This window comes from Stenella coeruleoalba (genome assembly GCF_951394435.1).
Source record: "Stenella coeruleoalba genome assembly, contig: scaffold_48, whole genome shotgun sequence".
Taxonomy (NCBI): Eukaryota; Metazoa; Chordata; class Mammalia; order Artiodactyla; family Delphinidae; genus Stenella; species Stenella coeruleoalba.
In genome coordinates this window covers 64,012-81,614 of record NW_027646083.1, presented here as the reverse complement: position 1 = coordinate 81,614, position 17,603 = coordinate 64,012, and the positions used below count along the sequence as shown (strand labels likewise).

The window sequence follows — 17,603 nt, the reverse complement described above, 5'->3', positions numbered from 1 at the left end:
AAGAGGACTTGAAAGCGGGGCAGAATTGCAGGAAACCGATTTCAGGAGGTAGACTGGAATTGCACTGAAAGCATAGGAAAAGAGGCAGAACGTCCACAATGATGCACTTGGCCAAAAAGGGCGTATGCGTTTTTTCCTGAATATATTCAGGAAAAAACGCATACGCCCTTTTTGGCCAACCAAGCAAGCTTGCAAAGGAAATCTGCACTACAATGAAGTCTCACTTCCCCCCGGTCAAAAGGGCCATCTGAAAAAAGTGTAAAATCCAGAAAGGCATGACAGGCCATGGAGAACTGGGAGCCTTGTTATGCTGATGGGCGGGATGTAAATTGCCAACAGACACTCGGGAGAAGTGTATGGTGTTTCCTGAAACATCTAAAAAACAAAGCAACAGAGCCTAGGGCACTGCCACTTATGGTCCTATAGCTTAGGGAAATTAAAATCAAAAAGACACAGCCACCCCAAAGTTTGGAACGGCTCTGTTTACAAGAACCTCGTTTACAGTACAAGTTCAACATCGCAGAAAGTGAAAAATGGATAAAGAAGTTGTGGTATTTACTTACAAAGCAATATCACTCAGCAATGAAATCTGTGTCATCAGGCCCTTAGCAGCACAATGAGTGGATTCAGGTACGATGATTCTAACTGAAATAAGTCACACAGAAAAAGAAACATCATAAGATATCACTAATACACGGAATGTAAACTTGGCTACACAGGAACTGAATTCCAAAACAGAACAGGTTCTCAAATTTAGAAAACCAACTTATGCTTGCTTAAGGGTAAAGGTGAGTTGGGGTGCTGCATAAAACCAGAGATTGAAATGAGCACAGATAAAGTTCTTTAAGCCAAATATGGAATAGACAAGAGCTACTCCTTGCTCAACGAAATGGACTCAACACCGCATATTAAACGCCTAAGAATGTACCTGACTAGTAAGTACCTTAAAACCTATGGATTGCTATGTCTCCAAAAGAGAATCAAGCATGTGTACAGGGGCATAAACGCAGCAGTGATAGGATTGGAGAGGTTCGGTGAGCAAATGAAGACCCTTTGAAGTCATATTGCATGGTACCCATTACACGGATCTCAACTCTCCAGGTTTAAGGTATTCTTCCTTCAGCTAAAACATGCATGTGGAACCCAAGTATGATCAACCATGTGAACGGGAGACGTGTTCAAATATGTCTCAGTTTTCCTCCCCTGGTACTCGGGTGCAACATTCCAGACGCTTTACTAACACTCTCCCCACTTGGAGAGTCAGCGCCTTTAACCTCCTGTTTGGCCCAGTTTGCAATTTCTGCGGAAGATGAACAGGAATAGCGAGAACCAATGAGAGGCTAGCTGGAGGTGTCTGGACGGGCAAATTTAACTCTCATTTCCCACCAGGAACAGGAAATAACCAAAGGCTCAGCGTGCCGTACCGGAACCAGATTAGGGCCTGAAGCCATCCTGCGGTGTTGCGGCCAGCTCAAAAGAAAGAGAGTTGAAGAAAGGAGCTCAGGGGCACTGTAATTCACAAACCTGCAGAGTTATAAATGACAGCTATCGTCCAAAAATAGACTGAAGTAAGGCTGCCAAGAGGACTTGAAAGTGGGGCAGAATTGCAGGAAACCGATTTCAGGAGGTAGACTGGAATTGCATTGAAAGCATAGGAAAAGAGGCAGAACGTCCACAATGATGCACTTGGCCAAAAAGGGCGTATGCGTTTTTTCCTGAATATATTCAGGAAAAAACGCATACGCCCTTTTTGGCCAACCAAGCAAGCTTGCAAAGGAAATCTGCACTACAATGAAGTCTCACTTTCCCCCGGTCAAAAGGGGCATCTGAAAAAAGTGTAAAATCCAGAAAGGCAGGACAGGCCATGGAGAACTGGGAGCCTTGTTATGCTGATGAGCGGGATGTAAATTGCCAACAACCACTCCGGAGAAGTGTATGGTGTTTCCTGAAACATCTAAAAAACAAAGCAACAGAACCTAGGGCACTTCCACTTATGGTCCTATAGATTAGGGAAATTAAAATCAAAAAGACACAGCCACCCCAAAGTTTGGAACGGCTCTGTTTACAAGAACCTCATTTACAGTACAAGTTCAACATCGCAGAAAGTGAAAAATGGATAAAGAAGTTGTGGTATTTACTTACAAAGCAATATCACTCAGCAATGAAATCTGTGTCATCAGGCCCGTAGCAGCACAATGAGTGGATTCAGGTATGATGATTCTAACTGAAGTAAGTCACACAGAAAAAGAAACATCATAAGATATCAGTAATACACGGAATGTAAACTTGGCTACACAGGAACTGAATTACAGAACAGAACAGGGTCTCAAATTTAGAAAACCAACTTATGCTTGCTTAAGGGTAAAGGTGAGTTGGGGTGCTGCATAAAACCAGAGATTGAAATGAGCACAGATAAAGTTCCTTAAGTCAAATATGGAATAGACAAGAGCTACTCCTTGCTCAACGAAATGGACTCAACACCGCATATTAAACGCCTAAGAATGTACCTGACTAGTAAGTATGTTCAAACCTATGGATTGCTATGTCTCCGAAAGAGAATCAAGCATGTGTACAGGGGCATAAACGCAGCAGTGATAGGATTGGAGAGGTTCGGTGAGCAAATGAAGACCCTTTGAAGTCATATTGCATGGTACCCATTACACGGGTCTTAACTCTCCAGGTTTAAGGTATTCTTCCTTCAGCTAAAACATGCATGTGGAACCCAAGTATGATCAACCATGTGAACGGGAGACGTGTTCAAATATGTCTCAGTTTTCCTCCCCTGGTACTCGGGTGCAACATTCCAGACGCTTTACTAACACTCTCCCCACTTGGAGAGTCAGCGCCTTTAACCTCCTGTTTGGCCCAGTTTGCAATTTCTGCGGAAGATGAACAGGAATACCGAGAACCAATGAGAGACTAGCTGGAGGAGTCTGGACGGGCAAATTTAACTCTCATTTCCCACGAGGAAGAGGAAATAACCAAAGGCTCAGCGTGCCGTAACGGAACCAGATTAGGGCCTGAAGCCATCCTGCGGTGTTGCGGCCAGGTCACAAGAAAGCAAGTTGAAGAAAGGAGCTCAGGGGCACTGTAATTCACAAACCTGCAGAGTTATAAATGACAGCTATCGTCCAAAAATAGACTGAAGTAAGGCTGCCAAGAGGACTTGAAAGCGGGGCAGAATTGCAGGAAACCGATTTCAGGAGGTAGACTGGAATTGCACTGAAAGCATAGGAAAAGAGGCAGAACGTCCACAATGATGCACTTGGCCAAAAAGGGCGTATGCGTTTTTTCCTGAATATATTCAGGAAAAAACGCATACGCCCTTTTTGGCCAACCAAGCAAGCTTGCAAAGGAAATCTGCACTACAATGAAGTCTCACTTCCCCCCAGTCAAAAGGGCCATCTGAAAAAAGTGTAAAATCCAGAAAGGCAGGACAGGCCATGGAGAACTGGGAGCCTTGTTAATCTGATGGGCGGGATGTAAATTGCCAACAGACACTCGGGAGAAGTGTATGGTGTTTCCTGAAACATCTAGAAAACAAAGCAACAGAACCTAGGGCACTTCCACTTATGGTCCTATAGCTTAGGGAAATTAAAATCAAAAAGACACAGCCACCCCAAAGTTTAGAACGGCTCTGTTTACAAGAACCTCGTTTACAGTACAAGTTCAACATCGTAGAAAGTGAAAAATGGATAAAGAAGTTGTGGTATTTACTTACAAAGCAATATCACTCAGCAATGAAATCTATGTCATCAGGCCCTTAGCAGCACAATGAGTGGATTCAGGTATGATGATTCTAACTGAAATAAGTCACACAGAAAAAGAAACATCATAAGATATCACTAATACACGGAATGTAAACTTGGCTACACAGGAACTTAATTCCAAAACAGAACAGGGTCTCAAATTTAGAAAACCAACTTATGCTTGCTTAAGTGTAAAGGTGAGTTGGGGTGCTGCATAAAACCAGAGATTGAAATGAGCACAGATAAAGTTCCTTAAGTCAAATATGGAATAGACAAGAGCTACTCCTTGCTCAACGAAATGGACTCAACACCGCATATTAAACGCCTAAGAATGTACCTGACTAGTAAGTATCTTAAAACCTATGGATTGCTATGTCTCCGAAAGAGAATCAAGCATGTGTACAGGGGCATAAACGCAGCAGTGATAGGATTGGAGAGGTTCGGTGAGCAAATGAAGACCCTTTGAAGTCATATTGCATGGTACCCATTCCACGGGTTTCAACTACCCAGGTTTAAGGTATTCTTCCTTCAGCTAAAACATGCATGTGGAACCTAGAGTATGATCAACCATGTGATCCGGAGACGTGTTCAAATATGTCTCAGTTTTCCTCCCCTGGTACTCGGGTACAACATTCCAGACGCTTTACTAACACTCTCCCCACTTGGAGAGTCAGTCCCTTTAACCTCCTGTTTGGCCCAGTTTGCAATTTCTGCGGAAGATGAACAGGAATAGCGAGAACCAATGAGAGGCTAGCTGGAGGTGTCTGGACGGGCAAATTTAACTCTCATTTCCCACCAGGAAGAGGAATTAACCAAAGGCTCAGCATGCCGTGCCGGAACCAGATTAGGGCCTGAAGCCATCCTGCGGTGTTGCGGCCAGCTCAAAAGAAAGCGAGTTGAAGAAAGGAGCTCAGGGGCACTGTAATTCACAAACCTGCAGAGTTATAAATGACAGCTATCGTCCAAAAATAGACTGAAGTAAGGCTGCCAAGAGGACTTGAAAGCGGGGCAGAATTGCAGGAAACCGATTTCAGGAGGTAGACTGGAATTGCATTGAAAGCATAGGAAAAGAGGCAGAACGTCCACAATGATGCACTTGGCCAAAAAGGGCGTATGCGTTTTTTCCTGAATATATTCAGGAAAAAACGCATACGCCCTTTTTGGCCAACCAAGCAAGCTTGCAAAGGAAATCTGCACTACAATGAAGTCTCACTTCCCCCCGGTCAAAAGGGCCATCTGAAAAAAGTGTAAAATCCAGAAAGGCAGGACAGGCCATGGAGAACTGGGAGCCTTGTTATGCTGATGGGTGGGATGTAAATTGCCAACAGACACTCGGGAGAAGTGTATGGTGTTTCCTGAAACATCTAAAAAACAAAGCAACAGAGCCTAGGGCACTGCCACTTATGGTCCTATAGCTTAGGGAAATTAAAATCAAAAAGACACAGCCACCCCAAAGTTTGGGACGCCTCTGTTTACAAGAACCTCGTTTACAGTACAAGTTCAACATCGCAGAAAGTGAAAAATGGATAAAGAAGTTGTGGTATTTACTTACAAAGCAATATCACTCAGCAATGAAATCTATGTCATCAGGCCCTTAGCATCACAATGAGTGGATTCAGGTATGATGATTCTAACTTAAATAAGTCACACAGAAAAAGAAACATCATAAGATATCAGTAATACACGGAATGTAAACTTGGCTACACAGGAACTGAATTACAGAACAGAACAGGGTCTCAAATTTAGAAAACCAACTTATGCTTGCTTAAGTGTAAAGGTGAGTTGGGGTGCTGCATAAAACCAGAGATTGAAATGAGCACAGATAAAGTTCCTTAAGTCAAATATGGAATAGACAAGAGCTACTCCTTGCTCAACGAAATGGACTCAACACCGCATATTAAATGCCTAAGAATGTACCTGACTAGTAAGTATCGGAAAACCTATGGATTGCTATGTCTCCAAAAGAGAATCAAGCATGTGTACAGGGGCATAAACGCAGCAGTAATAGGATTGGAGAGGTTCGGTGAGCAAATGAAGACCCTTTGAAGTCATATTGCATGGTACCCATTACACGGGTCTTAACTCTCCAGGTTTAAGGTATTCTTCCTTCAGCTAAAACATGCATGTGGAACCCAAGTATGATCAACCATGTGAACGGGAGACGTGTTCAAATATGTCTCAGTTTTCCTCCCCTGGTACTCGGGTGCAACATTCCAGACGCTTTACTAACACTCTCCCCACTTGGAGAGTCAGCGCCTTTAACCTCCTGTTTGGCCCAGTTTGCAATTTCTGCGGAAGATGAACAGGAATAGCGAGAACCAATGAGAGACTAGCTGGAGGTGTCTGGACGGGCAAATTTAACTCTCATTTCCCACCAGGAAGAGGAAATAACCAAAGGCTCAGCGTGCCGTGCCGGAACCAGATTAGGGCCTGAAGCCATCCTGCGGTGTTGCGGCCAGCTCAAAAGAAAGCGAGTTGAACAAAGGAGCTCAGGGGCACTGTAATTCACAAACCTGCAGAGTTATAAATGACAGCTATCGTCCAAAAATATACTGAAGTAAGGCTGCCAAGAGGACTTGAAAGCGGGGCAGAATTGCAGGAAACCGATTTCAGGAGGTAGACTGGAATTGCACTGAAAGCATAGGAAAAGAGGCAGAACGTCCACAATGATGCACTTGGCCAAAAAGGGCGTATGTGTTTTTTCCTGAATATATTCAGGAAAAAACGCATACGCCCTTTTTGGCCAACCAAGCAAGCTTGCAAAGGAAATCTGCACTACAATGAAGTCTCACTTCCCCCCGGTCAAAAGGGCCATGTGAAAAAAGTGTAAAATCCAGAAAGGCAGGACAGGCCATGGAGAACTGGGAGCCTTGTTATGCTGAAGGGCGGGATGTAAATTGCCAACAACCACTCGGGAGAAGTATATGCTGTTTCCTGAAGCATCTAAAAAACAAAGCAACAGAACCTAGGGCACTTCCACTTATGGTCCTATAGCTTAGGGAAATTAAAATCAAAAAGACACAGCCACCCCAAAGTTTGGAACGGCTCTGTTTACAAGAACCTCGTTTACAGTACAAGTTCAACATCGCAGAAAGTGAAAAATGGATAAAGAAGTTGTGGTATTTACTTACAAAGCAATATCACTCAGCAATGAAATCTATGTCATCAGGCCCTTAGCAGCACAATGAGTGGATTCAGGTATGATGATTCTAACTGAAATAAGTCACACAGAAAAAGAAACATCATAAGATATCACTAATACACGGAATGTAAACTTGGCTACACAGGAACTGAATTCCAAAACAGAACAGGGTCTCAAATTTAGAAAACCAACTTATGCTTGCTTAAGGGGAAAGGTGAGTTGGGGTGCTGCATAAAACCAGAGATTGAAATGAGCACAGATAAAGTTCCTTAAGCCAAATATGGAATAGACAAGAGCTACTCCTTGCTCAATGAAATGGACTCAACACCCCATATTAAATGCCTAAGAATGTACCTGACTAGTAAGTATCTTAAAACCTATGGATTGCTATGTGTCCAAAAGAGAATCAAGCGTGTGTACAGGGGCATAAACGCAGCAGTGATAGGATTGGAGAGGTTCGGTGAGCAAATGAAGACCCTTTGAAGTCATATTGCATGGTACCCATTCCACAGGTCTCAACTCTCCAGGTTTAAGGTATTCTTCCTTCAGCTAAAACATGCATGTGGAACCCAGAGTATGATCAACCATGTGAACGGGAGACGTGTTCAAATATGTCTCAGTTTTCCTCCCCTGGTACTCGGGTGCAACATTCCAGACGCTTTACTAACACTCTCCCCACTTGGAGAGTCAGCGCCTTTAACCTCCTGTTTGGCCCAGTTTGCAATTTCTGCGGAAGATGAACAGGAATAGCGAGAACCAATGAGAGACTAGCTGGAGGTGTCTGGACGGGCAAATTTAACTCTCATTTCCCACCAGGAAGACGAATTAACCAAAGGCTCAGCGTGCCGTGCCGGAACCAGATTAGGGCCTGAAGCCATCCTGCGGTGTTGCGGCCAGGTCACAAGAAAGCGAGTTGAAGAAAGGAGCTCAGGGGCACTGTAATTCACAAACCTGCAGAGTTATAAATGACAGCTATCGTCCAAAAATAGACTGAAGTAAGGCTGCCAAGAGGACTTGAAAGCGGGGCAGAATTGCAGGAAACCGATTTCAGGAGGTTGACTGGAATTGCATTGAAAGCATAGGAAAAGAGGCAGAACGTCCACAATGATGCACTTGGCCAAAAAGGGCGTATGCGTTTTTTCCTGAATATATTCAGGAAAAAACGCATACGCCCTTTTTGGCCAACCAAGCAAGCTTGCAAAGGAAATCTGCACTACAATGAAGTCTCACTTCCCCCCGGTCAAAAGGGCCATCTGAAAAAAGTGTAAAATCCAGAAAGGCAGGACAGGCCATGGAGAACTGGGAGCCTTGTTATGCTGATGGGCGGGATGTAAATTGCCAACAGACACTGGGGAGAGGTGTATGGTGTTTCCTGAAACATCTAAAAAACAAAGCAACAGAGCCTAGGGCACTGCCGCTTATGGTCCTATAGCTTAGGGAAATTAAAATCAAAAAGACACAGCCACCCCAAAGTTTGGAACGGCTCTGTTTACAAGAACCTCGTTTACAGTACAAGTTCAACATCGCAGAAAGTGAAAAATGGATAAAGAAGTTGTGGTATTTACTTACAAAGCAATATCACTCAGCAATGAAATCTGTGTCATCAGGCCCGTAGCAGCACAATGAGTGGATTCAGGTATGATGATTCTAACTGAAATAAGTCACACAGAAAAGAAACATCATAAGATATCAGTAATACACGGAATGTAAACTTGGCTACACAGGAACTGAATTACAGAACAGAACAGGGTCTCAAATTTAGAAAACCAACTTATGCTTGCTTAAGGGGAAAGGTGAGTTGGGGTGCTGCATAAAAGCAGAGATTGCAATGAGCACAGATAAAGTTCCTTAAGCCAAATATGGAATAGACAAGAGCTACTCCTTGCTCAACGAAATGGACTCAACACCCCATATTAAATGCCTAAGAATGTACCTGACTAGTAAGTATCTTAAAACCTATGGATTGCTATGTTTCCAAAAGAGAATCAAGCGTGTGTACAGGGGCATAAACGCAGCAGTGATAGGATTGGAGAGGTTCGGTGAGCAAATGAAGACCCTTTGAAGTCATATTGCATGGTACCCATTACACGGGTCTGAACTCTCCAGGTTTAAGGTATTCTTCCTTCAGCTAAAACATGCATGTGGAACCCAAGTATGATCAACCATGTGAACGGGAGACGTGTTCAAATATGTCTCAGTTTTCCTCCCCTGGTACTCGGGTGCAACATTCCAGACGCTTTACTAACACTCTCCCGACTTGGAGAGTCAGCGCCTTTAACGTCCTGTTTGGCCCAGTTTGCAATTTCTGCGGAAGATGAACAGGAATAGCGAGAACCACTGAGAGACTAGCTGGAGGTGTCTGGACGGGCAAATTTAACTCTCATTTCCCACCAGGAAGAGGAAATAACCAAAGGCTCAGCGTGCCGTACCGGAACCAGATTAGGGCCTGAAGCCATCCTGCGGTGTTGCGGCCAGCTCAAAAGAAAGCGAGTTGAAGACAGGAGCTCAGGGGCACTGTAATTCACAAACCTGCAGAGTTATAAATGACAGCTATCGTCCAAAAATAGACTGAAGTAAGGCTGCCAAGAGGACTTGAAAGCGGGGCAGAATTGCAGGAAACCGATTTCAGGAGGTAGACTGGAATTGCATTGAAAGCATAGGAAAAGAGGCAGAACGTCCACAATGATGCACTTGGCCAAAAAGGGCGTATGCCTTTTTTCCTGAATATATTCAGGAAAAAACGCATACGCCCTTTTTGGCCAACCAAGCAAGCTTGCAAAGGAAATCTGCACTACAATGAAGTCTCACTTCCCCCCGGTCAAAAGGGCCATCTGAAAAAAGTGTAAAATCCAGAAAGGCAGGACAGGCCATGGAGAACTGGGAGCCTTGTTATGCTGATGGGCGGGATGTAAATTGCCAACAGACACTCGGGAGAAGTGTATGGTGTTTCCTGAAACATCTAAAAAACAAAGCAACAGAGCCTAGGGCACTGCCACTTATGGTCCTATAGCTTAGGGAAATTAAAATCAAAAAGACACAGCCACCCCAAAGTTTGGAACGGCTCTGTTTACAAGAACCTCGTTTACAGTACAAGTTCAACATCGCAGAAAGTGAAAAATGGATAAAGAAGTTGTGGTATTTACTTACAAAGCAATATCACTCAGCAATGAAATCTGTGTCATCAGGCCCGTAGCAGCACAATGAGTGGATTCAGGTATGATGATTCTAACTGAAATAAGTCACACAGAAAAGAAACATCATAAGATATCAGTAATACACGGAATGTAAACTTGGCTACACAGGAACTGAATTACAGAACAGAACAGGGTCTCAAATTTAGAAAACCAACTTAAGCTTGCTTAAGGGGAAAGGTGAGTTGGGGTGCTGCATAAAAGCAGAGATTGAAATGAGCACAGATAAAGTTCCTTAAGCCAAATATGGAATAGACAAGAGCTACTCCTTGCTCAACGAAATGGACTCAACACCCCATATTAAACGCCTAAGAATGTACCTGACTAGTAAGTATCTTAAAACCTATGGATTGCTATGTTTCCAAAAGAGAATCAAGCGTGTGTACAGGGGCATAAACGCAGCAGTGATAGGATTGGAGAGGTTCGGTGAGCAAATGAAGACCCTTTGAAGTCATATTGCATGGTACCCATTACACGGGTCTGAACTCTCCAGGTTTAAGGTATTCTTCCTTCAGCTAAAACATGCATGTGGAACCCAAGTATGATCAACCATGTGAACGGGAGACGTGTTCAAATATGTCTCAGTTTTCCTCCCCTGGTACTCGGGTGCAACAATCCAGACGCTTTACTAACACTCTCCCGACTTGGAGAGTCAGCGCCTTTAACCTCCTGTTTGGCCCAGTTTGCAATTTCTGCGGAAGATGAACAGGAATAGCGAGAACCAATGAGAGACTAGCTGGAGGTGTCTGGACGGGCAAATTTAACTCTCATTTCCCACCAGGAAGAGGAAATAACCAAAGGCTCAGCGTGCCGTACCGGAACCAGATTAGGGCCTGAAGCCATCCTGCGGTGTTGCGGCCAGCTCAAAAGAAAGCGAGTTGAAGAAAGGAGCTCAGGGGCACTGTAATTCACAAACCTGCAGAGTTATAAATGACAGCTATCGTCCAAAAATAGACGAAGTAAGGCTGCCAAGAGGACTTGAAAGCGGGGCAGAATTGCAGGAAACCGATTTCAGGAGGTAGACTGGAATTGCATTGAAAGCATAGGAAAAGAGGCAGAACGTCCACAATGATGCACTTGGCCAAAAAGGGCGTATGCGTTTTTTCCTGAATATATTCAGGAAAAAACGCATACGCCCTTTTTGGCCAACCAAGCAAGCTTGCAAAGGAAATCTGCACTACAATGAAGTCTCACTTCCCCCCGGTCAAAAGGGCCATCTGAAAAAAGTGAAAAATCCAGAAAGGCAACAGGCCATTGAGAACTGGGAGCCTTGTTATGCTGATGGGCGGGATGTAAATTGCCAACAGACACTTGGGAGAAGTGTATGGTGTTTCCTGAAACATCTAAAAAACAAAGCAACAGAGCCTAGGGCACTTCCACTTATGGTCCTATAGCTTAGGGAAATTAAAATCAAAAAGACACAGCCACCCCAAAGTTTGGAACAGCTCTGTTTACAAGAACCTCGTTTACAGTACAAGTTCAACATCGCAGAAAGTGAAAAATGGATAAAGAAGTTGTGGTATTTACTTACAAAGCAATATCACTCAGCAATGAAATCTATGTCATCAGGCCCTTAGCAGCACAATGAGTGGATTCAGGTATGATGATTCTAACTGAAGTAAGTCACACAGAAAAAGAAACATCATAAGATATCAGTAGTACACGGAATGTAAACTTGGCTACACAGGAACTGAATTACAGAACAGAACAGGGACTCAAATTTAGAAAACCAACTTATGCTTGCTTAAGGGGAAAGGTGAGTTGGGGTGCTGCATAAAACCAGAGATTGAAATGAGCACAGATAAAGTTCCTTAAGCCAAATATGGAATAGACAAGAGCTACTCCTTGCTCAACGAAATGGACTCAACACCGCATATTAAACGCCTAAGAATGTACCTGACTAGTAAGTATCTTAAAACCTATGGATTGCTATGTCTCCGAAAGAGAATCAAGCATGTGTACAGGGGCATAAACGCAGCAGTGATACGATTGGAGAGGTTCGGTGAGCAAATGAAGACCCTTTGAAGTCATATTGCATGGTACCCATTCCACGGGTTTCAACTACCCAGGTTTAAGGTATTCTTCCTTCATCTAAAACATGCATGTGGAACCTAGAGTATGATCAACCATGTGATCGGGAGACGTGTTCAAATATGTCTCAGTTTTCCTCCCCTGGTACTCGGGTGCAACATTCCAGATGCTTTACTAACACTCTCCCCACTTGGAGAGTCAGCGCCTTTAACCTCCTGTTTGGCCCAGTTTGCAATTTCTGCGGAAGATGAACAGGAATAGCGAGAACCAATGAGAGGCTAGCTGGAGGTGTCTGGACGGGCAAATTTAACTCTCATTTCCCACCAGGAAGAGGAAATAACCAAAGGCTCAGCGTGCCGTACCGGAACCAGATTAGGGCCTGAAGCCATCCTGCGGTGTTGCGGCCAGCTCAAAAGAAAGCGAGTTGAAGAAAGGAGCTCAGGGGCACTGTAATTCACAAACCTGCAGAGTTATAAATGACAGCTATCGTCCAAAAATATACTGAAGTAAGGCTGCCAAGAGGACTTGAAACCGGGGCAGAATTGCAGGAAACCGATTTCAGGAGGTAGACCGGAATTGCATTGAAAGCATAGGAAAAGAGGCAGAACGTCCACAATGATGCACTTGGCCAAAAAGGGCGTATGCGTTTTTTCCTGAATATATTCAGGAAAAAACGCATACGCCCTTTTTGGCCAACCAAGCAAGCTTGCAAAGGAAATCTGCACTACAATGAAGTCTCACTTCCCTCCGGTCAAAAGGGCCATCTGAGAAAAGTGTAAAATCCAGAAAGGCAGGACAGGCCATGGAGAACTGGGAGCCTTGTTATGCTGATGGGCGGGATGTAAATTGCCAACAGACACTCGGGAGAAGTGTATGGTGTTTCCTGAAACATCTAAAAAACAAAGCAACAGAGCCTAGGGCACTTCCACTTATGGTCCTATAGCTTAGGGAAATTAAAATCAAAAAGACACAGCCACCCCAAAGTTTGGAACGGCTCTGTTTACAAGAACCTCGTTTACAGTACAAGTTCAACATCGCAGAAAGTGAAAAATGGATAAAGAAGTTGTGGTATTTACTTACAAAGCAATATCACTCAGCAATGAAATCTGTGTCATCAGGCCCTTAGCAGCACAATGAGTGGATTCAGGTATGATGATTCTAACTGAAATAAGTCACACAGAAAAAGAAACATCATAAGATATCAGTAATACACGGAATGTAAACTTGGCTACACAGGAACTGAATTACAGAACAGAACAGGGTCTCAAATTTAGAAAACCAACTTATGCTTGCTTAAGGGTAAAGGTGAGTTGGGGTGCTGCATAAAACCAGAGATTGAAATGAGCACAGATAAAGTTCCTTAAGTCAAATATGGAATAGACAAGAGCTACTCCTTGCTCAACGAAATGGACTCAACACCGCATATTAAACGCCTAAGAATGTACCTGACTAGTAAGTATCTTAAAACCTATGGATTGCTATGTCTCCGAAAGAGAATCAAGCATGTGTACAGGGGCATAAACGCAGCAGTGATAGGATTGGAGAGGTTCGGTGAGCAAATGAAGACCCTTTGAAGTCATATTGCATGGTACCCATTCCACGGGTTTCAACTACCCAGGTTTTAGGTATTCTTCCTTCAGATAAAACATGCATGTGGAACCCAGAGTATGATCAACCATGTGATCGGGAGACGTGTTCAAATATGTCTCAGTTTTCCTCCCCTGGTACTCGGGTGCAACATTCCAGACGCTTTACTAACACTCTCCCCACTTGGAGAGTCAGCGCCTTTAACCTCCTGTTTGGCACAGTTTGCAATTTCTGCGGAAGATGAACAGGAATAGCGAGAACCAATGAGAGGCTAGCTGGAGGTGTCTGGACGGGCAAATTTAACTCTCATTTCCCAACAGGAAGAGGAAATAACCAAAGGCTCAGCGTGCCGTACCGGAACCAGATTAGGGCCTGAAGCCATCCTGCGGTGTTGCGGCCAGCTCAAAAGAAAGCGAGTTGAAGAAAGGAGCTCAGGGGCACTGTAATTCACAAACCTGCAGAGATATAAATGACAGCTATCGTCCAAAAATAGACTGAAGTAAGGCTGCCAAGAGGACTTGAAAGCGGGGCAGAATTGCAGGAAACCGATTTCAGGAGGTAGACTGGAATTGCATTGAAAGCATAGGAAAAGAGGCAGAACGTCCACAATGATGCACTTGGCCAAAAAGGGCGTATGCGTTTTTTCCTGAATATATTCAGGAAAAAACGCATACGCCCTTTTTGGCCAACCAAGCAAGCTTGCAAAGGAAATCTGCACTACAATGAAGTCTCACTTCCCCCCGGTCAAAAGGGCCATCTGAAAAAAGTGTAAAATCCAGAAAGGCAGGACAGGCCATGGAGAACAGGGAGCCTTGTTATGCTGATGGGCGGGATGTAAATTGCCAACAGACACTCGGGAGAAGTGTATGGTGTTTCCTGAAACATCTAAAAAACAAAGCAACAGAGCCTAGGGCACAGCCACTTATTGCCCTATAGCTTAGGGAAATTAAAATCAGAAGGACACAGCCACCCCAAAGTTTGGGACGGCTCTGTTTACAAGAACCTCGTTTACAGTACAAGTTCAACATCGCAGAAAGTGAAAAATGGATAAAGAAGTTGTGGTATTTACTTACAAAGCAATATCACTCAGCAATGAAATCTATGTCATCAGGCCCTTAGCATCACAATGAGTGGATTCAGGTATGATGATTCTAACTGAAATAAGTCACACAGAAAAAGAAACATCATAAGATATCAGTAATACACGGAATGTAAACTTGGCTACACAGGAACTGAATTACAGAACAGAACAGGGTCTCAAATTTAGAAAACCAACTTATGCTTGCTTAAGGGTAAAGGTGAGTTGGGGTGCTGCATAAAACCAGAGATTGAAATGAGCACAGATAAAGTTCCTTAAGTCAAATATGGAATAGACAAGAGCTACTCCTTGCTCAACGAAATGGACTCAACACCGCATATTAAACGCCTAAGAATGTACCTGACTAGTAAGTATCTTAAAACCTATGGATTGCTATGTCTCCGAAAGAGAATCAAGCATGTGTACAGGGGCATAAACGCAGCAGTGATAGGATTGGAGAGGTTCGGTGAGCAAATGAAGACCCTTTGAAGTCATATTGCATGGTACCCATTACACGGGTCTGAACTCTCCAGGTTTAAGGTATTCTTCCTTCAGCTAAAACATGCATGTGGAACCCAAGTATGATCAACCATGTGAACGGGAGACGTGTTCAAATATGTCTCAGTTTTCCTTCCCTGGTACTCGGGTGCAACATTCCAGACGATTTACTAACACTCTCCCCACTTGGAGAGTCAGTCCCTTTAACCTCCTGTTTGGCACAGTTTGTAATTTCTGCGGAAGATGAACAGGAATAGCGAGAACCAATGAGAGGCTAGCTGGAGGTGTCTGGACGGGCAAATTTAACTCTCATTTCCCACCAGGAAGAGGAATTAACCAAAGGCTCAGCATGCCGGTCCGGAACCAGATTAGGGCCTGAAGCCATCTTGCGGTGTTGCGGCCAGCTCAAAAGAAAGCGAGTTGAAGAAAGGAGCTCAGGGGCACTGTAATTCACAAACCTGCAGAGTTATAAATGACAGCTATCGTCCAAAAATAGACTGAAGTAAGGCTGCCAAGAGGACTTGAAAGCGGGGCAGAATTGCAGGAAACCGATTTCAGGAGGTTGACTGGAATTGCATTGAAAGCATAGGAAAAGAGGCAGAACGTCCACAATGATGCACTTGGCCAAAAAGGGCGTATGCGTTTTTTCCTGAATATATTCAGGAAAAAACGCATACGCCCTTTTTGGCCAACCAAGCAAGCTTGCAAAGGAAATCTGCACTACAATGAAGTCTCACTTCCCCCCGGTCAAAAGGGCCATCTGAAAAAAGGGTAAAATCCAGAAAGGCAGGACAGGCCATGGAGAACTGGGAGCCTTGTTATGCTGATGGGCGGGATGTAAATTGCCAACAGACACTCGGGAGAAGTGTATGGTGTTTCCTGAAACATCTAAAAAACAAAGCAACAGAGCCTAGGGCACTGCCACTTATGGTCCTATAGCTTAGGGAAATTAAAATCAAAAAGACACAGCCACCCCAAAGTTTGGGACGCCTCTGTTTACAAGAACCTCGTTTACAGTACAAGTTCAACATCGCAGAAAGTGAAAAATGGATAAAGAAGTTGTGGTATTTACTTACAAAGCAATATCACTCAGCAATGAAATCTATGTCATCAGTCCCTTAGCATCACAATGAGTGGATTCAGGTATGATGATTCTAACTGAAATAAGTCACACAGAAAAAGAAACATCATAAGATATCAGTAATACACGGAATGGAAATTTGGCTACACAGGAACTGAATTACAGAACAGAACAGGGTCTCAAATTTAGAAAACCAACTTATGCTTGCTTAAGGGGAAAGGTGAGTTGGGGTGCTGCATAAAACCAGAGATTGAAATGAGCACAGATAAAGTTCCTTAAGCCAAATATGGAATAGACAAGAGCTACTCCTTGCTCAACGAAATGGACTCAACACCCCATATTAAACGCCTAAGAATGTACCTGACTAGTAAGTATCTTAAAACCTATGGATTGCTATGTCTCCAAAAGAGAATCAAGCGTGTGTACAGGGGAATAAACGCAGCAGTGATAGGATTGGAGAGGTTCGGTGAGCAAATGAAGACCCTTTGAAGTCATATTGCATGGTACCCATTCCACGGGTCTCAACTACACAGGTTTAAGGTATTCTTCCTTCAGCTAAAACATGCATGTGGAACCCAGAGTATGATCAACCATGTGAACGGGAGACGTGTTCAAATATGTCTCAGTTTTCCTCCCCTGGTACTCGGGTGCAACATTCCAGACGCTTTACTAACACTCTTCCGACTTGGAGAGTCAGTCCCTTTAACCTCCTGTTTGGCCCAGTTTGCAATTTCTGCGGAAGATGAACAGGAATAGCGAGAACCAATGAGAGACTAGCTGGAGGTGTCTGGACGGGCAAATTTAACTCTCATTTCCCACCAGGAAGAGGAATTAACCAAAGGCTCAGCGTGCCGTACCGGAACCAGATTAGGGCCTGAAGCCATCCTGCGGTGTTGCGGCCAGGTCACAAGAAAGCGAGTTGAAGAAAGGAGCTCAGGGGCACTGTAATTCACAAACCTGCAGAGTTATAAATGACAGCTATCGTCCAAAAATAGACTGAAGTAAGGCTGCCAAGAGGACTTGAAAGCGGGGCAGAATTGCAGGAAACCGATTTCAGGAGGTAGACTGGAATTGCATTGAAAGCATAGGAAAAGAGGCAGAACGTCCACAATGATGCACTTGGCCAAAAAGGGCGTATGCGTTTTTTCCTGAATATATTCAGGAAAAAACGCATACGCCCTTTTTGGCCAACCAAGCAAGCTTGCAAAGGAAATCTGCACTACAATGAAGTCTCACTTCCCCCCGG

General features: G+C 43.9%; 1 long non-coding RNA gene across 44 annotated transcripts in view; it reads right to left on the bottom strand.

Annotated features, from left to right (window-relative positions):
• LOC307181352 overlaps positions 1–17,603 on the bottom strand; it is a 1,649,813-nt gene that overhangs the window by 1,571,912 nt on the left and 60,298 nt on the right. For 28 of the 44 annotated variants that reach the window (XR_013826518.1, XR_013826519.1, XR_013826520.1 and 25 more), the window contains exon 1: positions 2,143–2,157. The exons of 5 other annotated variants lie outside the window; for them this stretch is intronic. This is a non-coding gene — a long non-coding RNA (uncharacterized lncRNA). Of the gene's footprint in view, positions 1–2,138; positions 2,358–8,460; positions 8,476–16,352; positions 16,368–17,603 lie in introns of those variants that run through there. 11 more of the 44 variants (XR_013826513.1, XR_013826514.1, XR_013826515.1 and 8 more) reach the window with 5 other exon arrangements.